Below are 24,721 nucleotides of genomic sequence, written 5' to 3' on the forward strand. Positions count from 1 at the left end.
TTCCCATTTCACATATTGAGAAAATGTGCTACCAGTAATTTTACTATGCACTAGGCTGACATTGTATACAGGCCAGATCAGGATAATCCACACTTATATAAGACCATTTTCCTGATAAGTTAAAACATAAAGAAGAGCTGAGTTTCTTCTTCTTGTGCTCCAGTTACCTTTATCTCAAATGTGTTCAATAAAATGTGAAGGTTTCCAAGAAAGTGTCTTGATACTCAGAAGTGTGGGGGAAAGATGGTGGGATCTGCTCCCCCTTGATCTGTTACACATCACATTTCCATGTAAGATTTTATCTCCCCAAGGAATTCACTGGCTAAAACATTGATGCTAGGAAAGCACTTTCCCACAAAATAAGAGAAAAACTTCTCTAGCCATCTCAGTGATAATTCTAGGAAAATCAGGTTTCCTCATAAGTCACCTCACCCTTTTACTTCTTCAAATAGCCAAAAAAAAAAAAAAAAGAAAGAAAGAAAGAAAGAAATATTTTGGCCTATAACTAATATATTAGTGTCTTGGTTTTCACTGAAACTACGAGTTGAAGCTTGAATAAGAGTTACTTGAGGAACAAATGGGGGTGAGTATTAGGTGCTGGGGGTGGTGTGAGCATAAATTGTGGGTGTAGGGACCACACACATGCAGAACTCTTAGAATTTAATATTAAAGTGCAGGCCCTTTATTGCCTACCTCACACTTAGAAGATGGAAGAACTTTTTTTATTTTTTAACAGTATCACGTAACTGTGATCTATGTATAAATATGTGTTACATTTGCGTATTTGGTGACTTTTTTCATGGTGCTTTCTGGTTTTCCCCATTCCTGTATTGTTTTTCCTCTGTAAGCTCTTGTAGCTCCCTTGAAAGAATAACCAAACATAATATAATTTTGAACCTGGAACATGGCAAAGAAAAAGCAAGAAACTTTTCCAAGGCGTGGGGATCAAAGTTTTCCCATGGAGCCAAAGGAGTTGCAGACTGGCATTTTGCCAAAAGAGGAAATGTTTCGTATGCTGTCTTCTTCTATCACCATCTGACATCTATGTTTATATCTGCCTTCTTGATGGAAGAACCTTCCCTGTGACACTTCCATATGCTTCCTCTCTCCCCATCTCTGTCAAGGTTTATGTAGAACTCTGTGAATGTAAAAACCAAAATCATGTCTATGAACTTGAAATCCTCCGTACATAACCCCTAAAGACAAAAACACTTAACTTTAGAGCCACCATGTGAGAATAACCTTGCTGGAGTTGGTCTGGAAGCCTCCTCAGCTTCGGTCAAAGGATCCTGGTTAGTGTCCCTTTTCGGCTTGTCTCTCCCATTGTCTAAATGCAATTCACCATCCGTTTTACATTCCTTTAACCATCAACAGGCAACAGCTGACCCCCAGCTCAGATGTGCTCCTTTTCATCTTGCCCCAGTACCATAGACACTGGCTCATGAAAGAAGCACTCTGGAGGGGCTGGGAGCAGGTGTGATATAGAGTAACATAGCTCTGAGGGTTCATCCGAATTTCCGGGGTCCAGGAGTTTGGTATTTGAGTATTTTCATGTTTTCTGATGCAACTGCTTTTGAGACACAAGCTCTTCCACCTCCCACTCCTAACCCAAGGCGGGCTGTTTCCTTAACCTATTGATGTTTTACATGATGTTCCAAGTCAACAAACTGATTTTCACAAGGTACTTAAATGTCAGAAAAGAAGGAAGGAAGAGGCTTCTTAGGGTAAAAATGCGTGGAAGGTTAGCAGCAGCAAGCTGACTAGCCCCTGACAATATGGTTGGTTGCTATAATGACAGTAAAATGCTGAAACCAAGGAAGTGTTGATTAAGAGAATTTTCAGAGAGACAAGTAATGGGACGTGGAGCTCTTCTTATCTCTATTTGAAATGCATCCCTTTAAGCTAGCTGGGGGATGTTCATGTTTTTGCTATGGAGCTACTGTGATTATCATGAACCCGTGAAATCCAAGATTCTCAAGCCAAACAAATTCCATTTGTAAAATAATCTAGTAATGTTTATATAAGCTGAACAGGCCACATGGAACCACATGCATCCCTCATCCAACCTCAACTCAATAAATACATGGGCTTGGCCAAGTCTGTCTGTCCTTCTATTTTTCTGTCTTTATCTCTATTTCTGTCTCTTTCTGTGTCTAATTTAAAGTAAAAGATACAGAGGCTGAGCAGAGTGCTAGCTGGGTCTCCTTAAAGGTGAAGTATTACTTTGAACATCCCTTACCTTGAACTCTCAGTTGCTGAAATACCCAGAGTTATATTGTTCACAAGGCTTGCTCTTTTGTCTCTTTCTTGATTTCAGTGAAGTCTCTGTCTTTATAATAAACACATTCTTTGTGAAGTAATTTGAGCAGGTTTAAGTCCCTTGCATTTAAATATCCCCTATGGTGCAGGAGTCCCTGTCTTTGAGGAGCTTAAAGTACATAATTAGTTATAATCCTGTAACCTAAAAGTTTAGATAGCCAGTTAATAGGCCCATTTTCTTGGAGGATAGAAATGAGATGGTTTATAACAAATGAAAGCTTTCCTTAATAACATATTGGCTATATTCTCTACTTTTTCAAATGAATGCAGCTATCCTAACCATTTCTCACTCTAGAATTTAAGATTCAGTGCTATTTATTTTAAAATGTTTAGTTTCAGTACTGCCTCAAAGTTTTCCTTGTCCCTTCTCCATTGAGAAGGGAGAGAAAGCAGGTGATCTGGCTCTCAAACACTGTCCCCTCTTCCAGATCCTTGTCCCTTCTCTGTTGGCCATTTGTGAGAGGGAAGAAGCAGAAATGGTCAAATAAGGAGTTCCTATTGTGGCTCAGCAAGTTAAGAACCTGACTAGCATCCACGAGGATGTAGGTTCCATCCCTGGCCTTGCTCAGTGGATTTCAGATCCGGTGTTGCCGCAAGCTATGATGTAGGTTGCAGATGTGGCTCAGATCCTGCATTGCTGTGGCTGTGGTGTAGGCCAGCAGCTGCAGCTCTGATTTGTCCCCTAGCCTGGGAACTTCTATATGCCACAGGCGAGGGCCTTGAAGAAAGGAAGGAAGGAAGGAAGGAAGGAAGGAAGGAAGGAAGGAAGGAAGGAAGGAAGGAAGGAAGGGGAAGGAAGGAAGAAAAAGAAATGGTCAAATAAGACTTACCTGAGATTATTGTGGCTGCTTTTCCACCTGAGATTGATCATCTTGTTGCAGATGTGCTCTTCATGACCCACTGTTGATACCCATTGTGTGGTGGGCGTGATTATAGGCGGAATGTTAGGTTATATAAATGGAGTCTCACAGGTAGTACTCTTGCATATTCTTGAGGGAGGACCTATGGGAATCCCCCCACAATTCAATTTCCTGATAGGGAAGACCTCACTCTATGATCACCATCTGCTCCCTCTGTTTATCATGGCTCACAACACAGGTAGGTTGTCCTACATCTTCCAGCTACTGGGCTCTTCCCTGGAATGAAGTCCCATCAAGGTGAGTCAGATCATCTCCCTCAGTGTCCACTTGACCCCTGCAAATATCACATAGGTTGCCGTGTTATGTAGAGAGAAGGCAGGGCAGCTTTCACCCTGTTCCTGTGGTCACCATTGGCATCTTTCTCTTTCCCCTCTCTGTAGCACTGCAGCAGAATCAGATGGTCAATAGACTCAATGGAGTGGAATTAGAGGACAGTTCAGAAAATCACCAGCTTTATAAGTGATTCTCCTGGAGTCCACCTCCTTTGGTTTCAGGGAGGGCAATATCCTCCTTGCCCCCACCCTGAAAGAAGTAAGATTGGGAATGCCCCCTCCAACAGGGGGATGCAGCAGCTCACATAAAGCTTCATGAAGGGAGTAAACATCTAAGTAGAGAACAGAGGAGCTCCCCTTGTGGCTGAGGGGGTTAAGACCCAACATGGTGTCTGTGAGGATGTGGTTAGATCCCTGGCCTCACACAGTGGGTTAAAGATCTCACATTGTCTCAAGCTGCAGCATGGGTCACAGATGTGGCTCAGATCAGGTGTTGCTATGGCTGTGGTGTAGGCCTGCAGCTGCAGCTGCAGCTCCAATTCGACCCCTGTCCCAGGGATTTCCATATGCTGCATGTGGGGCCATAAAATGAAGAATAAGAACTAAAAGCTAAATCACTTTCCAGGAGAAGAAGGAGAAGGGCACACTGGCAAGGAGATGAGAGCATGCATAACATATTTACCCCATAGCTAACTCTCTCCCCCTCCAAAACCCTAACACTGCCCCTGGCACAGAGCAGTCACCCTAACAATGTATATTGGTGTCAAGCATTCACCCTCTAGGAAGGTTTCCTGGAGAATTCGGCTGGTTGTCCCCTGGGTACTAAAATGTTCATTTATACAGATGAACATTCTTTTTTTTATGCTTTTTTTTTTAAGTGCATGTCTTTCTTTTTAATAGCAGCTTGGTTGAGATATAATCTACATATAGTAAAACTCGCCCTGTTAAAGTGTACAACTCTTTTGTGTTTAATATATTCACAGAGCTATGCAATCATTTTTTTTCTTTTTTCACTATATGGAAATTCCTGTGCTAGGGGTTGAATTGGAGCTGCAGCTGGAACCTATACCACAGCCACAGCAACACTGGATCTGAGCCACATCTATGAACTACTCTGCAGCTTGTGGAAACCTACAATCCTTAACCCAGTGAGTGAGGCCAGGGACCAAACCTACATCCTCACAGAGACTATGTCAGATCCTTAACCCGCTGAGCCACAATGGGAACTCCTGCAATCATTATCACTATCTGCTTTTTGAACATTTTATTTCCCTAAATATAAATTCCATATTCTTTAGAAATCATCCTCCTTCCCTTTTTTCCCCCTAGTTTTTGCCTCCAGTACCATGTAAATAGAAGGGAATGGACATCACTGTCTTGTTCTGATCATAAACATTCCTGATTATATTTTGGTGAACACTTTCTGCAATAGGCTGAACCACGTACCCCAAAGCTATCAACTTCCTAACCCCAGAAACTTGTTAACAGGTACTTTATACGGTACAGAGGACTTTGCTGTGTGATTAAATTAGGAATTTAGAGATGGAGAGATTAACCTGGATTATCCAGATGGGTCCACCCTAGTCACTAGGTTCTTTTAATGGCATGTAGGAAGATTATAATCAGAGAAGACAGTGTGGTGAGGGAAACAGAGGTGAAGTGATGGCCCATGAGCCAAAGAATCAGCAGCCATAGAAGCTGGAAAAAGCCAGCTGTGTATTCTATCCTGAAGCTTCCAGAAAGAACACAGCCCTCCCAATACCTTAATTCTAGCTCCCTGAGATTGATCTTGGACTTATGACCCCCCTGAACTGTGAGATAATAAGTTTCTTTTATATTAAGCCACTAAGTACATGGTCATTTCTTAAAGCAGCAAAAATGAAACCAATATACTTTTCATGTCTCTGGCCCCTCTGTGAAGTTCCTGTCATGTTCTAAGAGGTTGTCTTTCCTTCCTCTCTTATCTGTCTCAAGGTAAGTGTCAATTGTACCTGCAGCTTGCTCCCTTCCTATCTCAAATAGTTTAAGCTAATGATCTTATCAATGTGACATTTAAATTCTACTGCACTTCTCTACACTCCACAATTGTCACAGGCTGCATGGTGCCAATTTTTCTTGTCTGACCTCTTCACCTGGAACCAGTCTCACCTGGCCTCAATTTCAGTGTTCAGTGTTAATAGACAAAACAGAAATGGGTGGGGGGAGTTTCTTATTGTTGTTGTTGTTTTGTTTTGTTTTCATCCTAGGGTTTTTCCTCTAGCCAAACACCTTTGTACAATACCTTTCTTGCAATGAAAGCTAGACACACATCTGTTTCCTCAACAATAATGAGGAAGAGGGAAAAATCTATCTTTAGGATTTCCCACTGTGGCACAATGGAATCAGCTGCATCTCTGGAGCGCTGGGATGCAGGTTCAATTCCCAGCAGGGCACAGTGGGTTGAGGTTCCTGAGGTGCCAATAGCTGTGGCGTAAGTCACAACTGTGGCTTAGATCTGATCCCTGGTTTGGGAGCTCCATATGCCTCAGTACTGCCAAAAAAGAAAAAAAAATCTATCTTTAATGTGAACTGAAAGATCTCAAATGAATCCTCTGAGTGTGTTGAATCTTCTCCAACCCTTTCTTATTTAATCCAAATGGTCTGAATCAAAGAATGAATGATTCAGGATTAAGTTGATAATAGGCAACTTGGAGAAGAAAATAACTAACATTGTCAAAAACTAAAGCTCAAGGCCAACTTGTGTTTTAATTCTCTGCTATGCTTGTCTTTTATTGTTATTAATATTTGGAAGCTACTTTAGGTAGTACATCTGATGACTTTAATAGCCCTTGTTTTCTCTCTTCTAATTAAAAATAATAATAGAGTGCAAATTTTAGAGTCAATGGGACTCCATGTTCAAGCAGTGAAGAGTGTCTCTACAGTGTCCTCAATAGCATCTTCTCAAATGTATCTGGTCACCAAATCCTCATTGTCAGCAAAGGTCGCCTTTGTAAGAGAGTGTAATGAAAAGTATAGTATTCTTCCTCTCTTATACTAAAATTCTATGTCACTATGACATATTTTTTCTTGAGCAAATCAATTATTTTAAGGAAATATATTTGTATATACGTGTGTATATGTATGTATATATAAATGTGTATACACATGTGTGACTATATAGCTGTGTATACATTGTGTATGTATATTTGAATTAGGGACAGGATCAAAGACATGCAAATAAATACTTTGAATATTTGGAAAATGTTCTCTGATGTCTAAAGCAGCCCAGATGTCTGCTGAGGCCTCCTGCCCTTGAGAAATGTGGTTGAACTTGGCCTAAGGCCCAAATTCATAGCCTGTGACAGTCCAGAGCCCTCCTCACAGTTTTTTCTGGCATCCTAATTGAACTCCTAGTCTTTTCTCTGCCCCCAGATGGTTTCCTCCACCTAAATTGGAGCACAAAATACCCTCTTTTCTCCACATCATGCACTCACCCCAACTATTGCTTCACAATTTAACTGCAGAGTTTGGGGCTCAGGGAAAGGTCATAATACATAACCTAAAGCCTTCTGCCTTTCCCTGGCTCTGCCCCCTTATTATTTTCTCCTTTCTTCCTCTTTCTTCCTGACTCAATCAAAAGTTCCTTCTTTGGCTTTTTCAGGGGAAGCCCAAACTCCTCAATGATCCGTAGGGCTAGTACAATTGACCTGTTAAATAATTTCTTCCAAACAAGCATAATGATGCTTTCCTTGAAGGGGACTCTGGTGAATGCATTTATCACCCCAAATAGAAATTCCATATCCATTGGAAGTCATTCCCTAGAGTTTGTTTGTTTTGGGGTTTTTTTTTGGTTTTGTTTTGTTTTATTTTGCCTCAACTAGAACCTCCAGTACAATGTCAATAGAAGAGACTGGATATCATTGTCTTGTTCTGATCACAAACATTCCACATTATATTTTTGTACAGAGGAACAGTGCATCACACCTGTGTCTATTATGTCAGGGTAGACATTTCCCATTTCATTTCCCCCTGCCTAACTGCTGTCATAGGCAAAGGAAGCTATCTCAGGTCTCAGCTGTGGCATCTCCTGAAGCTGGACCACAGTGGTGCAGAATCCTGGGTGGGGAAGCCAGAGACCTGACCCCACCGTAGACTTGCCTTGCTTTTTACCCTGATCATGGACTTTCTCAGAGTCTCTGAACTTCACAGATTTGTTGGAAGGTGAAGTTCTCCCTTGCGTGTGGAAGGTATTTAAAAAGCACACAGTACCATACAGGTGTCTTGGTGATTATTCCTATGATGTTCATTTGAAGAAACAAACAGACCACGTGCCATTGAACACAGTTGTGGGGAGAAAACTCACAGTTAGTGCTTGATAAGCTTCCCAGATTTAGCAATATCTTGGCTGCACGTTGGGCCAGGAAACTCTGGAAAGATTTGTTTCCTGAGGAGAGGCTAAGGACTTCCTTCACACTTTCAGGCTCAAATTGGTGAGACTGTCCTTTCTGGGAATTTTTTTTTTAAAACAAGTCCACCTCCAGTCCAGATGGTAGAAGGAAGCACGGTGACAGGACAAAATAACAAACAAGAGCAATTACACTTTTTCCAATATTCCTCTATTTGTATGCAATTCAGGAGCTTGGGACAGGTTGGAAGGCAGTTTCAAGGTTAAACAAGATCAGTGAAATAGAAGATATCAGGGATTCAGAGGCAGGGAATAGTGAAGTGACATTTATTTATGCAGGGCTGGGATCAACAGTTTTGTTTGAGAGTCAGCTCCCCAGTTCTCTTTAGCAAAGACCCACAGGAGGAAGGTGAGGATGGCAGTCGGATGAAACTCTCGTTGAGTCTGGAAGCAGACCAGTCTCTGGAGGAGCAATGAGAATGGGCAGAAAGGATGGTGGCAGCTGACACAGAGTCCGGGAAGCAGTGACTCATTTTTGCCCCAAGCTCCTTTCTTCATACATTTAGTGGCCAGTCCCCAAGGTAGCCACCATCGTCTTCCCCCTTGGCTTCTCTTCTTCCTGAAGTCATCCACGACCTCCCTCCTTGTTGCTAAACACAAGCGCTTTACCTCCATTCTCCAGCTCTTTCTTGTCTGGAGGCACTTAACAAAGTGCTACCACTGCTTAAAGCCCTCTCTCCCACTGATTCTCCATCAACCCTCTCCTTGCTTCACCCCTCGCATCTCTTATTACCCTTTTCACCCAGGCCCAAGCGACACTGCAGAAGTTGTACAAAGCATTTGCTGTGGTTCTTCTTCTTCCTCTCTTAACTTTCATGTTGTGTTTTCAGTAGTCAGTTCTATTGCTCTCAGACACCATAGCTTCATCCTAAATTTCTCCCCTGGTTTCGTCCAGTTTCAACTATACCTATAACTGATGTCCCTACCAATAACCCCAATGCACTCTTTAAAATGAAACCCATCCTCTCCTACCTGAGCCTCCTGCCCCATGTTCTCTGATTCTGTTTATAGTGCCATTGTCGCAATCCAGCCCTCTACTCCACCCCCAGCCAGCTCCCACATCCCCCCTCCCCTGACATATACACCACGCTGTTAGTTATGTCATTGATCTCTCCATTTCTCTCTCCCCCACTCCCTTTCCCTCCCTCCCTCCTTCTCCCTCCCCCTCTCTATCCACCCCCCTCCCCTTCCCACTCCCTCTCTCCACTTTCATTAGCTAATCAGGTGCCAAAACTCATCAACTTTACCAGCTCTGTTTCTTTAACTATTTCTCGTCTCTTCATTCAAATAGCTCTTACCCCAGACTAGGTTCATTGACTCTCTAATTTTTCTTTTTAATTATGAAATCTTTCAAACTTAAATACAACATAGAGATACAAGTAAGAGATGTCTGTGGAAAAAACCTCAGATATTGCCACTATCAATGTTTTATGTGATAGTACATGAAACACTGAAAAATGTCCTCTCATTTTCATTATGATCATTACTGTATTCCCCCCCCATCCCTTCTCTCAAGTCACGCCTATTCTGAAATTGGAAAAATACTCTTCCCAGCCATTCATATGCTATGAATAAATATAGCTACAATAATAATATATATTATTATACATTTCTAATATTTTTAGTTTCATGAGTGACATATTGTATTTTTTTATTTCATGAATGACATACTTTATCTAGCCTTTTGATTTTTTTTATTTCATGAATGGAAGTACTATAACTAGCCTTTTGCAACTAGTTTTGTTGTCACTTAGCATTATGATTTGGAGGTTACCGTTGTGGCTCAGGGGGTTAAGTACCTGACATAGTGTCTGTGAGGATGCTTGTTCAATCCCTGGCCTCACTCAGTGTGTTAAGAATCCATGATTGCCACAAGTTGTGGCATAGTTTTGGATCTGGTGTTGCCATGGCTGTGGTGTAGGCCAACAGCTGCAGCTATGATTCAACCCCTAGCCTGAGAACTTCCATATGCTGTGGGTGTGGACATAAAAAAAGAAGAAAAAAAAAAGACACGATGCTTTGGAAATTAGTCCATGATGATTCACTCATTTTAATTAACAGATAAATTTCATTGAATGATTATATCAAATTTTTCTTTTCCCTTATTGATTTAGATTGTTCCTAGTTTTTCATTCATAGAGTGTATATTGAATGACACATCTTTGTATACTTGTTAAAATTTCTCTGGGTTACATATCTGGAAGTGGAATTACAGAGTACATGCATCCTCAGCTTTACTGGGAATTACTGCCAAATTGCTCTCTAAAGAGTTATATCAAAACACACTTCCACTACTAACACAGAGGGATCACACTCCCACAGTTTTCTTCCCAACATTTGCTGTTATCAAGATTTTTAATTGTTTCCAATTTGATGATTGTTGCTTCAGATTATATTTGCATAGATCCTGGTGCAATTAATCATTTTTTCCATGTATTTTTTGACTACTTAGGTTTTCCTTTTTTAATATCTGCCTATACTTATCACTTGGGTATTTTTCTATTGAGTCATTTTGTTTTTCTTAATCATTTGTAGGATTACTTAAACATTCCGTATATCAGTGTTCTTTTTGTTAAATTCAAATGCATTCCTATAATTTTCCTCACTTTTAAAATGGTATGTGAAGTCCCTTATTGTGTGGAAAGTATTAATTTTAGTAAGGCCAGATTCCCCAATTTTTCTTTATATTTAGAAATTTTGAGGCTAATTTATGAAATATTTCTCTATCTAAACATAGCCTCCTCTACTTTTTAAACATTTTAAAAAATTGCTATTCTTCAACATTACCTTGTAATAGAATCTTTGTTCTATAGTAGATGTATGTGTATGATAGGTGATATACACCTTGATATCCAATAATACACATCTTTCAGTTGTATTTTCTTCTTTAAGATTTCTCTATTCTTGGGCCTTTGGTGAAACCATTTCTCTGGTTTTAAAACATAAATTTTATAATTAGCTTGTCAATTTCACAAAGAAACTAGTTATATTCTTATTGTATTAAATTTACGGAACATTTCAGAATAGTTAGTATCTTTACAATGTTGAATCCCAGATCTGTGAGCATGGCCTATTCTTCCATTTATTTGGATCTTCTTTAACTCTCACAAAATATTTTTTAATTTTTTAATTTTTAGCGTAGTAATATAATGTTTTGACATCATTTGTTAGATTTATTCCTATTTGATATTTTATTTTATTTTATTTTATTTTATTTTATTTTTTGCTAAGCCACACTGCATGGCAAAATGGGATCCTTAACCCACTGAGCGAGGTCAGGGACCAAACCCGTGTCCACATGGCTATTAGTTGGGTTGGTTTTTGCTGTGCCACGACCAGAACTCCCATAGTTACTCTTTATTGAAGTAAAAATTTTTCCCTTTTTTCTTAGTTTATTAAGAATTTTATCATGAATGAGCATTGAATTTGTCAAGTACTTTTACTTCATTTATCAGGCTGATCATATTCTCCTTTCGTCAGTGAAGGTGATCAACTAAATTAATCACTAATCAAATGGTAAACCACCTTATATTCCTGAAGTGAATCTTACTTGGTACTCTCAGGTTATCTTTATCTATATCTCTGTTTTAAAGTAATTAATATTACGTTTCAGATTTTTTCATCTAATGTCCATGACAGGAATTAGTTTTTAACTTTTGCTTTGTTATAATGTCCTTGTCAGGGCTAGTATCAAGTTTATTCTGGCTTCATGAAAGAACATGATAAGTGTTCCTTTTTTGAATATTCTGCAAGAGTTTGTGTATGATGATGGCATTTCTTCCTTAAATATGTGGAATAATTCGCTAATAAAACCATCTGGTTGTAAAGTTTCTTTTATAAGATGGCTTTTAATAATTCATTATGTTATTTTATTATTACTTTTTTAAAAGGCCACACCTGTGGCATATGGAAGTTCCTGGACTAAGGATTTTACCTGATCCACACCTGCAACCTCTGCCACAGCTGTGGCAATGCCAGATCCTTTTAACCACTCTGCCAGGCCAGGGATGGAAACCATGCCTCCGCAGGAACCCAAGCTGCTGCTGTCAGATTCTTAACCCACTGCACCTCTGTGGGAACTCTTCAATAGCTTTAACATAAATAAATCTGCTCAAAATTTCTATTTCTTTTTTTTCCTAGAAATTTTTCAGTATCAATAAAATTACTAAATAATTATAAATAATAAACTTGCTCATATCTTCCCATTACATTTCTAATGAAAGTTATATCTGGAAATATTTCTGATATGATAAATTCGTGATTTCATGTCGTTATATTTTCAAGGAATCAACTTTAGGTTTTGCTGAATTTCTTTATCAACAATATTACTTTAGTGTTTTTATTTCTGCTGTAATTTTTATTTATCCCTTTCTGCTTTGTTTGGGTTTCTTTTTAGGGTTCTTTTTCCTAGCTTCTTGAAATAGAAGACGCTTGACTCATTTTTAGTCTATATCCTTTCTAGAAAATGCATTTAGGATTATACATTTCATTCTAGGCACTGATATGCCACCGTTTGAAAATCATTTATTTCAATTATTTTCTAAATTTTACTTTTCTTTTATTGTCCTTGGGTTATATAGAAATTTATTGTTCAATTTCCAAATAGCTTTATTTATTTATTTATTTATTTTTTATTTTCCCACTGTACAGCAAGGGGATCAAGTTATCCTTACATGTATGCATTACAATTACATTTTTTTCCCCACCCTTTGTTCTTTTGCAACATGAGTATCTAGACAAAGTTCTCAATAAAGGCAGGAAGAGAAAAGCAGAATGTTACCTACAAGGGAACCCCCATAAGATTATCAGCTGATTTCTCTACAGAAACACTACAGGCCAGGAGGGAATGGCAAGAGATATTTAAAGTGCAAATAGCTTTATTTGTAATTTGTTCTGACATCAAATTCTAGCTTAATTCTTCTATAGTTCTTAAAGAATATGACATAAATTATTTCTATTTAAAATATTAAACTTCCTTTCTGGTCCAGAATATGGTCAATTTTGGTATATAATACATGTGTACTTGAGAAAGACTATATTCCCTGTCATTATTTTGTAAAGTGTATTAATTGTATTGTTAGTATTTTCTCTATCCTTATTAAATTTTATTTTCTCATGTAAATGCAAATTTGGATTCTTTTCTTTGAAATTATAACAGACTTTTCAGTGTTTACAAGGTTGTATCTGAGTATCAAAAAAATTATCTTCCGAATTTCCCGTCGTGGCGCAGTGGTTAACGAATCCGACTAGGAACCATGACGTTGCGGGTTCGGTCCCTGCCCTTGCTCAGTGGGTTAACGATCCGGCGTTGCCGTGAGCTGTGGTGTGGGTTGCAGACGCGGCTCGGATCCCGCGTTGCTGTGGCTCTGGCGTAGGCTGGAGACTACAGCTCCGATTCGACCCCTAGCCTGGGAACCTCCATGTGCCGCCGGAGAGGCCCAAGAAATAGCAAAAAGACAAAAAAAAATTATCTTCCTTCCTCAGTGTTTTTGTAATTCCTGTATTCCCCCACTCAATCTTGGCTGCCATGATCAGAGAGAAAATAAAAAGACAATTTTTTCTTGCATCTGGAGGGGAAAACCTAGCAAGCAGCACACAGTAACTGTTCCAGGTCTGTCAAATAGATGCATTTGAATCTGTTGTTTGCTGGTTCTCTCAGTTATTGAGAGAAGTATGTTAATGTCACATTATAATTGTGGATTTATTATACCTCTCCTTTCAGTTCCATAAATTTTTGATTTTTTACATTTTCAAAGCCACCCTATTAGTTATATGCAGATTTAGAATTGTATTATCTTCACTGTAGATTGAACACATAAGTATTATGAAATATTCCTGTTTATTTTTAGTTTTGCCTTAGCCTTCTGTGACAGTTATTAGTACAGCTGTTAGAATTTTCTTTTGGTTTATGTTTGCATAATTTGCCTTTTTGCGTTATTTTTTCCAAACATTTCTATGTTCTTACATTTAGCATATGTTTCTTATGCGAAACGTATTGAATTTGGTTTTTGTAACTAATCTGTTGGTCTCAGTCTTCAAATTTGGATTACATAGCCCATGTACATTTAATGCATTACAACATTGTGTTTAAAACTACAGTCTAAAATGTGTTCTCTCTTTATTTGCTATTAGTCCCATTTTATATTCCTCTTTTTCTAATTGACCAGTAAATGTCTTATTAATTTTCCTCTTAATTAACTAGTTAGCTCAATGTTATTTTTCTTTTCTTTAATAGTTGCCTTATAACTTACAATGTGGATATTTTACTTAAAATCTTGTGCAAATTTCTACCTGACCCCTTTTAAGATAATTCTGGAGTTTAGACCATGTTAACTTCATTTACCCACTTACCTCTTTAAAGGTATTATTATTATTATACTGTTTAGTTCCACATATATTTTTTCCAGTTCTATGGAGAAATAACTGTATACATCACTATATAAATTTAAGGTGTGTAGCATGATGGTTTGATTTACATATATGGTGAAATGGCTACCACAATAGGTTTAGCTAACATCCATCATCTTATATAGATAAAATAAAAAGAAAAAAGAAAACAATTCTTAGTTTCTTAATAACTTTCCTATATATTATACAGCACTTTTAAGTATAGTCATCATATTGTACATTGCATCCTTAGTACTTATTTATCTCGAAACTGGAATTTTGTACCTTTTGACCACCTTCCTCTATTTCTCCCTCTTCCCACACTCCACCTCCAGTAACCACAAATATGATCTTCTCTTTTCTTTGGGTTTGGTGGTGTGTGTTTGTTTCACTTTAGATTCCACATATAAGTGAGATCATATAGTATTTGTCTTTCTCTGCCCAACTTATTTCACTTAGTTCGGTTCCATCCATATTGTTACATGTCATTTCCTCTTTATGGCTGAATAATATTCCATTGTAAATATATACCATACTTCTTTCTCTATTCATCCATTGATGGACAAAGGTTGTTTCCATGTCTTGTCTTCTGTAAATAGTGTTCCTATGAACATGGGGGTGTATTAGTTTTACTAATATTCTTAAGTGTGATTTTCTTATATTTATTCTACCTGAAGCTTATGGAACATCTTGAATCTCTGGACTGATGTTTTTCATCAGCACTGGAAAATACTGGCCATTGTATCTTCAAAAAGTGCTCAGCCATATTCTTTTTTTTTTCCCTTTTGGGATTCCAGTTAAATAATTTAAAATTTTTTTCCTTTGCCTCATATGCCTGTTATGTTCTCTTCTTTCCTTTATTCTTCCTTTTCTTTTTGTATCTCAGTATCTTTTCTACTGATCTGTCTTCCAGTTTACTAATTCTACCCTTCATATTTGTTTTTGATGTAGTGTTTGGTTTTATTTAAAGACTTTCTCTACTTTTAATTGGGATTGATCATTTTTTTAAAATTGAGTTTGAGGAGTTCTTTTTAGATGTTGGATAAAATATCTTTATCAAAAAATATGTTTTGAGGGAGTTCCTGTCATGGCACAGTGGTTAACGAATCTGACTAGAAACCATGAGGTTGCAGGTTCGATCCCTGGCCTTGCTCAGTGGGTTAAGGATCCGGTGTTGCCATGAGCTGTCGTGTAGGTCGCAGATGTGGCTTGGATCCCATGTTGCTATGGCTCTGGCGTAGGCCAACAGCAACAGCTCCGATTAGACCCCTAGCCTGGGAACCTCCATATGCCATGGGAGTGGCCCTAGAAAAGGCAAAAAGACAAAAAAAATGTTCTGAAAACACTTTCTCCTAGCTTCTGGCTTGTTCCTCTCTCTGACAGTGACTTGAAAAGTGCAGGAGTTCTTACTTTGATGAAAGCCAGTCTATCATTTCTTTTATATACGGTGTTTTTGTATCATATCATAAAAATCAGCATCAAAACTAAGGCTATGAAGGCTTCCTGCTGTGGCACAGTGGGTTAAGAATCCAACTGCAGGAGTTCACATTTTGGCTCAGTGGGTTAATGATCTGATGTTGTCTCTGTGAGGATGTGGGTTCCATTCCTAGACTCACTCAGTGGGTTAAGGATATGGTTTTGCTGCAAGCTGTGGCAAAGGTTGCAGATGAGACTCAAATCTAGCATTGTGGTGGCATAGGCCTGCAGGTGTGGCTCCTATTTGACCCCTGGCCCAGGAACTGCCATATGCCGCAGGTGTGGCAGTAAAAAGAAAAAAAAAAAAAAGAATCCAACTACAGCAGTGGCTTGGGTCACTACAGAGGCACAGGTTAGATCCTGGCCTGGAACACTGAGTTAAAGGATCCAGTATTGCTGCAGCTGTGGCATAGGTTGCAGCTGCACCTTGGATTAAATTCCTAGCCCAGGAACTTTCTATGCCACTGGTATGGCCATTAAAACAAACAAACAAACAAAAAACCTAAGTCTATGAAGATTTATCCCTATATTTCTTCACTAGCTTTTATAATTTTACATTTTACATTCAGGTTTATAATCTATTTATGAGTTATTTTTTGTATATAGTGCAGGATATGAATCAAGGTTTACTGGATAGCCAGTTGTTTCAGTACCATTTATTTTACTAAATATCCTTTCTCTTGTATTTCTGTTTTCCTTCTGTTGAAAATCAATTGATTGACCCTGTAAGTGACATTCTGTCCTGTTCTTCTATTCTCTAATCACTTTCACAATGTCTTAACTTTTGTACCATCATGGTAAGTCTTTAATTAAATATTTGGGAAAATTTAAATATCTTCCTATTATCAATTTTTAATTTAATTTTTATGGTTAAAGAAAATACTTGGCATGATTTCTGTTCTTTTAAATTTTCTATATTTTCTTTCATAATCCAGAATATCTAGGATAAAGTTACATGTGCACTTGAATGTTTATTCTAATTACTGTGTGGAATGTGCTAGAAACATCAGTTAAATCAACTTGGACATAGTGCTGTTTATATTTTCGATATCTTCGCTAATTTCTTGTCTACTAGTTTTATTAAGAGAGAAATATAAAATCATTCAGTATAACTTTGGACTTGTCTCTCTCTTAGCGTTTTTGAGTATTTTCCTCATGTATCTTCAAGCGCTGTTGTTAGGTACATACACATTTTGGATCATTATATCTTGGTACATTGTTCTTTTATTGTTGTATAATATTCCTCTTTATCCCTTAAAATATTCCTTGTTGTAAGATCAACTCTGTTATCAAAATAATTACTTTAGTTTTACTTTTGTCACCATTCAAATGGATCATTTCATACTATTCTTTCCTTTCCACCTATCTGTGTCTTTATAGTTTTAGTGGGTGGCTTGTAGTTAGTGTACAGTGGAGTCATTTAATTTTTAATCTCGTCAGATAATCTCTGTCTTTAATGAATTTTCTCTTACTATTTCTATTTAATGTAATAATTTATATTGTTAACTTAAGTGAACCATCTGTTAGTTATTTTCTAGGTTTCATCTGTTCTTTGATTTTCTCCCTTTTTTTCTGCCTTCTAATGGATTGATTACTGAAGTTTTATCTTCACTATTAGTTTATAATTTAGAGCTTTCAAGAAAGACAGTCATCAGTTCCCTAGAGTTATATATACATCTTTAATGGAAGCCTGCCTTCAAATAATATTATACAGTTTCATGCGTGTAGTGTTATGATCTTACAGAATTCACGACTACTCAAAAATATATTTTGAAAATACTTTTGAGCTAGGGTTATCATATAAAGTTTTTAAGTTTATACAAGACACATAATGCTAACACATAATACATTACAACTATTCAAGAAAGAATTTTCTATTAGAGCAATTTAAGTAAGAAAATAATAAATTATACATGCACACATTCATGTCATTTCTTATATATGCCTCATTTCTTTCTGTAGGTCCTGGTTTCTGCCTGGTATCATATTCTTCTACCCGAAGAAATTCCTTTAACATTTCTTTTAGTACATGTATTCTGTTCTGAATTATCTCAGAATTTGTTTGTCTGAAGACTTCATTACTTCTCTTCCACTATTGCAAAAAGCCTTTAACTGTGGCATGAAGAAGCTACTGGTCCAGGGCTCAAATCCAAGTCATAGTAGCAACCCAAGCCATAGCAGTGACAACACCAGATCCTTAACCCACTGAGCCACCAGGCAACCCCAAAAGAGTTTTTACTGGATATTGAAATTGAGGTTGGCTCTTTATTTTTGTTTCAACATTTTGAAGATCTCAACAAACTGTTTCCTAACTTTGATTATTTCTAATGATAAAGCTGATGTAATTCTTATTTTTGTTTCTCTGGGTGTAATTCATCTTCTTTCCAAATGTTTTCAAGATTTTGTCTTTGGTTTTAGTGGTTTGATTATCTGGGTGTGTTTCTTAGGTGTTTATCCTGCCTGTTTTTTAAAGTTTTTTGAATTGCATTTTGGTATCTGATTAATTCTGAAAGTTTTCAGCCATTATTTCTTCAAATATTTTTCTGCCCCATTCTCTATCTTTTCCTTCTCAGATTCCAATTACACATATATTAGACTGTTTGATATTGTCCCACTAGATATTCTATTTCATTTTTCATTCTTTTTTTGTTTTTGTGCTTTGTTTACGTAATTTATATTGACTTATTTTCAATTCACATATTCTTTCCTCACCTGTGTCAAATTGTTTCCTTCTGGTGAGCCTAATAAAAAGCATTTTTCATTTCTTTTATTCAGTATTTTGTTTCTTCATTTTCATTTAATTTTTCTTATTCTTCTTTTGTAACTCTACATCTGTTCATATATGTTATCTATCTTTTCTCCCATAAATAATATGAATACATTATCCATAGTTATTTTAAATTCCCTGTGTGACAGCAAAAATATCTGGATCATGTTGGAGTCTGGTTCTATGGATTTCCTTGAGAGTGTGTTATTTTTCATACCTCTTTACATGTTTCATAGTTCTCATTTTAATGCTAGACATCCTTGTTGCCCTGTAATGTATATGGTATTTATGCCTGGAAATGTCAAACATTTTCTTTTGTTACATTAGTAGTATGAGGGTAGAATTGATCTAGTCATGACTTGATCTGGATTGGGGTTGCTTTAGCTGTGGTCACCCTTAATGCACCTCAAAATTCAAATTTCTCTTATGGTACTTTGTACTTAGAGTAATGTCTGCATTTCAGCAGTATTTTTTATTAATGTTTTTGTTCTTCCATTAGCCTTAGGCTTTCCCTGTGACCTCAGCTCTCTAATGCATTCAGGAAAGGTTCGAATTACATAGCCATCTTTTTCTTAGTGGAAGGATTGTAGCAGTATTCTTTGCAGTTTTCTCCATTTTAGTAGAAGCCCTGAATACTCGATTTTTAAATTTCTCTCAAACTACAAGATTTTGGTACAATGTCAAGACCAGAAAAATCTCAGAAAGAGATTATCCAGAACACTTCAAGAGAAATTGAACAACAAATTTATGGATGGTATCTTGCAAATGTTTGCTGGGTAACCACAATTTTAACATATGTAACCATAATGGATGGTGATCTAATAAGAAAATACAGCTATTAAAATTAATAATAATAGCTAATATTTATCAAGGGCTTAAAATGTACTAGGCACAATGTAAGGTGTTTTACAGCTGTCATGTAATTTAAGTATCTTACCACCACTATAAGATAGGAACTTATAGGATCTCTGCCTTATATCAGAGTGAACTGAGTTTCAGAAAGTCAGAAGAGTTCTGTTCAATATTGTACCACTACAGAGTGTTCTGTCAAGTTCCAAAAGCCCCAGTCTTGACTCCTATGCTGTATTCTTTCTTTTGGGTGTTCTCAGGTTATTTTTTTCTCTTGTGAAAGTACTCCCCTTACTGTTTTTTATTCTGTATTCCTTTTCTGATATATTTTAAAGGAGCAAATGCTTAAGAGCTTGGCAAAGTATCCTATCTATCACTTGTTTTGACTATTTTTCTGTTACAAAAGATTCATGAGTTGTCTACCTTTTAAACACTGTGCATTATTTACTGTATGATATAAAGTTGGTAAAAGTTTTGAGAATGGGGTACGGAAAAATTCTCTATCTTTATTCTAAAACTATCATGTTTATCTCTCAGTTTTAGGAGAGTGGGTCTGCTCATAAATTCCATCACTTTCTTGCTTCTATTTCTGTCTAGCAAATTATTTCTTTATTCACGAGGCAATAAAAGGTCACTGGAAAGAAGAATATAATATCCACTCTCATAAAATAAAGTTAAACAGTATTTAGCATTTATATCTTTCCAGTGTAGTAAACAAAATATGGTTTATTTGACTCAATGAAGACCTATGATACCAAAAAAGATAAATCTAATGATTTGTTTGAACACAGGAAGATAAATCTTGCACAGCATGCCCTCAGTGATGACATGTTACCATTGTCCTAGTTCTCTTTAAAATTAGATAGAAAGCAAAGCAGGCCTGGCTTCTTGTTCCAAAACATACAGAACCTAGTCTAGGGCTACAGTCTACGGAGACTAGTTGAACAGCACAATTCATTTCTTTATTTACTTGCTATGCTTTTTATGATTCTTATTGAAATGAGATTGACATGATGTTCTGTCTTGCAAGGGTAGAAAACGAAAAGGTCATTTGTTCTTTTTAATTTGCTTTATTTTCACTGAGTATATGAGAAAGTGTAAATTTTTCTGACCTTTCTTCATAGATATCACAAGATAATTATATCCTTTTTAAATAGACATTCATATCTGTGGTTAAGATATTTAACAGGTGCCTTATTAAAACTGAGTTGGGAATTTTTTATAAATGCCAATTTATTATTTTTATGAAATTTCTGTAAATTTTATTTATAGAGAATATTTTGCACAAAAATCAGCTTAAGAAAATGTTTCTTTATCATTCCAATCACTTTTGTTGACAGAATTCAAATCATACAACTAAAATGCAGTAAGTCAGTTAGTGCCTTTGAGAAATCCAGATATCAAAATAATGCATTTCTCCTTGAACACTACATGGCTTTAAATATGTAGAGTTCTTTTCACTAGGAATATAGTAAGGAAAGAAACTGAAAATGCAAGGAAAAGAAAAGCAATGGAAGTAAATGTTTCAAACTATAAAGGGACAAGATTTTGTACCCTATTTATCAATCTAGGCATTTCTGAAAGATTTTGATGCTTTTCTACATAGTAAAATTAAATGTTGTTTCAAAATGTGCGAATTTCCTCTAAACTTATTTACAAAAAAGAAAATCCATCCATTGCTTAAAGTCTTTTTTCCAATTTCTTTTTTATACATTTTGTTTCTCATTATCAAAAAAAATCTGTCTCCTGCTTTTATAAGTCTTTTATAAAGGACTCCCTTCACTGAACAGCAGACTGTGGCCTTTTCTTTTTATCTCTCTAATTAAAACATTGCAACCTGGGGAAGCTATCAGTTAGTCCTCAGTAAATGGCACTTATTTTGATCTCCTTTGGTAGAGCAAGAAAAATGGTGAGCCGAAATGTCCTGGTCCCTAAAATTAGATATAAACTCACTAATATGCAACCTACAGAGCCCTCTGGGTCTTCAGAAATGGCACCCAGTAATTTATTTCGACATAAATTAACTTGCTTTCACTCTACAGCTCAGCTGTGCTGAGATCATTTTTCAAAGGAACTTAACAGTTCAAGATTGTTCATGCCTTCTGGAATCCTACATCTGTATTTTCCTTCTTATTCTCTGAAGTTTGCATCAAAGACCATACATCATGATGTAATTCCATAAGACTCATCATTCTGGCTACCATTTTATATTCTTTTCTTTCCCTTTGTATTATTGTATTTGCTCAAGGTGATTATCTGGGATTGTTATGTTTGGGAAGGGGTGTTTTTTGCTTTCAACAGAAAAGTCTTATGCCCTATTGTCAAAGGCATAGGCAATAGCTTAATAATTACACAAACCAATGCCCCTACACTTTTTCCTGTGTCCCAAGGCTATTGATAAGGCCATGTTTCATGGGCATATTGACCTAATAATGGATTGTTTTTAAAAATATTTCTTCTGAGGGAAATTAGTTCTAGTAAAGAATACAAAGAAAACAGCACAATCAACTCATGATTAGTGAGCATTCGTTCATACTATGACTGTTTGAATGTTTATAGAATAATTAAGAAGCCATTTCTCAAGAAATTTACTTTCTAGTATAAAGGGGACAGGCAAGAGTTCAGAGAGGCAACATATTTTCATGACTCATCTATACAATTCATGTCAAAATTTTGAATATGTGATAAAGGACATCTACTATACATGAGTGAGAACTAGTGTGACTGGTATTTGTGTTGGAAGTCCTCAATTCATGAAAGTTGTTTACCTAAAAGAAGAGTGGCCAAACTGATTTTATACAACAATAATAGGCCCCTTAATTCAGAAAGTAGTGATTTCAGTACAGTGAAACATTGGATTTAGCTTAGAGTGTCATTTCTAGACTTGTGCACTGAAGACTACAAAATATGGATAAAAGGAATTGAAGAAGACACAAATGAATAGGAAGACATTTCATTGTTTTGTGAAATGGTGCAGCTGCCATGGATAGCAGTATGGAGGTTCCTCAAAAAAATTAAAAATAGAACTACTACATGATCCAGCAAGCCCACTTCTGGTTATATGTCCAAGAGAATTGTAAAAATCCATATGGAACCACAAAATACTCCCCATAGCCAAAGCAATGCTGAGAAAGAACAACATGGAAGTGTCACACTTCATCACCTCAAAATCAATCACACAGCTCTAGGAATTAAAATAGTTTGTTACTGGCATGAAAACAAATATACAGAGCAGTGGAACAGAATAGACAGCCCAGAAGTAAACCCACACATACATAGGCAGTTTCATCTTTGAATACAATGGAGATAGGATAATCTCCTCAACAAATAGTATTGGGAAAACTGGTTATACACATATACAAGAATGAAATTGGACCCTTATCTAACATGCTACGCAAAAATCAACCTCAGATGAATTAAAGACTTTAACACCTGAAACTATAAAACTCCTAGAAGAAACAATATTCATGATGGGAAAAATCTTCATGATGTATGCTTAGTGATGATTTCTTTGATGTAATACCAAAAGCATAAGCAACAAAAGCAAAAATAGGCAAGTGGGACTACATCAAACTATAACACTTGTGCACAGCAAAGGAAGGAGTCCACAAAACAGGAAGGCAACCTACAAGATGGGAGAACATATTTGTAAACTATGTGTCCAATAAGGGGTTTATATATAAGAAACCCATTAAATTCAGTAGCATAGTAATAGTGGCAATCATAATAATAACAACGACAGTCTGATTAAAAAATAGGCAAAGGATTTAAATGGACATATAAATGGCCAATGGATATAATAGGCATATGAAAAAATGCTCAGCATCACTAATCATCAGAGAAATGTAAATCATAACCACAGTGAGAGGAGTTCCCATCATGGCTCAGCAATGACAAACCCAACTAGTATCCACGAGGAGGCAGGTTTGATCGCTGGCCTCCCTCAGTGGGTTAATGATCCAGCATTGCTGTGAGCTGTAGGTAGGTGGGCAGCTGCAGCTCTGATTGGACCCCTAGCATGAGAACTTCCATATGCCACAGGTGTGGCTCTAAAAAAAAAAAAATCAGTAAGAAATCACTTCATGCTTGTTAATGATTTCTTTTATATGATAAAAAAAGATACAAAGTTTGACAAGGATGTGGAGAATCTGGAACTTTCATACATTGTTAGTGGGAATGTAAAATGGCACAGCTGCTGCTATAAATAGCAGCAGGGAGTTTCCTCAAAAACATTAAAAATAGAACTACCACATGATCCAGCAAGCCTACTTCTAGGAATATGTTCAAAAGAATTAAGATCAGGTTCTTGGAGTGTTATCTGCACTCCCATGTTCACTGCAGCATTATTCACAGTAGGCATGATTTGGGAACAACTTAAATGTCTCTTTACAAATGAGTGGATCAGAAAATGTGGCATGAACATACAGTGGAATATTATTCAGCCTTTAAAAGGAATGAAACCTGCCATCTGTGACAGCATGAATGAATCTGTGGGTGTTGTGCTAAGTGAATTAAACCAGTAACACAAGGACACATACTGCAAAATTCCCCTTCTATGAGGTATTCAGAATAGTTAAACTCAATAGAAGCGGAGAGCAAAATGGTAGTTGCCAGGGGCTGTGGAGAGGAAGAAATGGGGAGTTACTGTTGAGCATGGATAAAGTGTAAATTTCCAGTTATGCAAAATGATTACATTCTAGAGATCTGCTGTACAACATTGAGTCTGTAGCTAACAGTGCCATACTTTGCATTTAAAATTTTTCAAGAGGGTAGATCTCATGTTAAATGGTCTTAAAAGAAAAGAAAAGAAAACAAAAGAGAAGAAACTTAATCATTCTATCCTACTCTTTTTGGTATGAGTGAATAAGAAAAAAATTTTTTTCTATTCATCTGCGATTTGTTGTCCATACCCATCCACCCAAGCATTAGCCAGAAAAAGCCACTTGTATCTTCCAGGCAGGTTTCCTTTCATCTCCATACTTTTCAAAGTTTCCCATCCACTCAGGAGATGGTGGCTATGCCTCGATGCCATCCCATCATATAACTTAGCATCTCCCAAAAGGCAGTGAATCAAAATATGTGACTGTCTATAAACTGGTTGGAGCTAGCAAGGGAGGCCACCTAATAAATCTCAGGTGGACTGCTGAAGTCCATTTGTGGTTTCCTAACAGTCTCTGAAGAGTACATGTAACTTTTTATTTTGCCTGGTTAAATTTCAAAAGCCATTTATGCCATAGGAGTTCCTGGTGTGGCTCAGCAGGTTAAGAGCCCACCATAGCCTTGGTGA

General features: G+C 36.9%; 1 non-coding gene across 1 annotated transcript; it reads right to left on the bottom strand.

Annotated features, from left to right (window-relative positions):
* Nucleotides 1-13,451: 13,451 nt before the first annotated feature.
* Nucleotides 13,452-13,585, bottom strand: LOC125113123 (small nucleolar RNA SNORA31). Its single transcript, XR_007131353.1, has one exon. It is a non-coding gene; the product is annotated as a small nucleolar RNA SNORA31 (small nucleolar RNA).
* Between the last annotated feature and the right edge of the window lie 11,136 nt (nucleotides 13,586-24,721).

Source organism: Phacochoerus africanus, chromosome 12, assembly GCF_016906955.1.
Source record: "Phacochoerus africanus isolate WHEZ1 chromosome 12, ROS_Pafr_v1, whole genome shotgun sequence".
Lineage (NCBI taxonomy): Eukaryota > Metazoa > Chordata > Mammalia > Artiodactyla > Suidae > Phacochoerus > Phacochoerus africanus.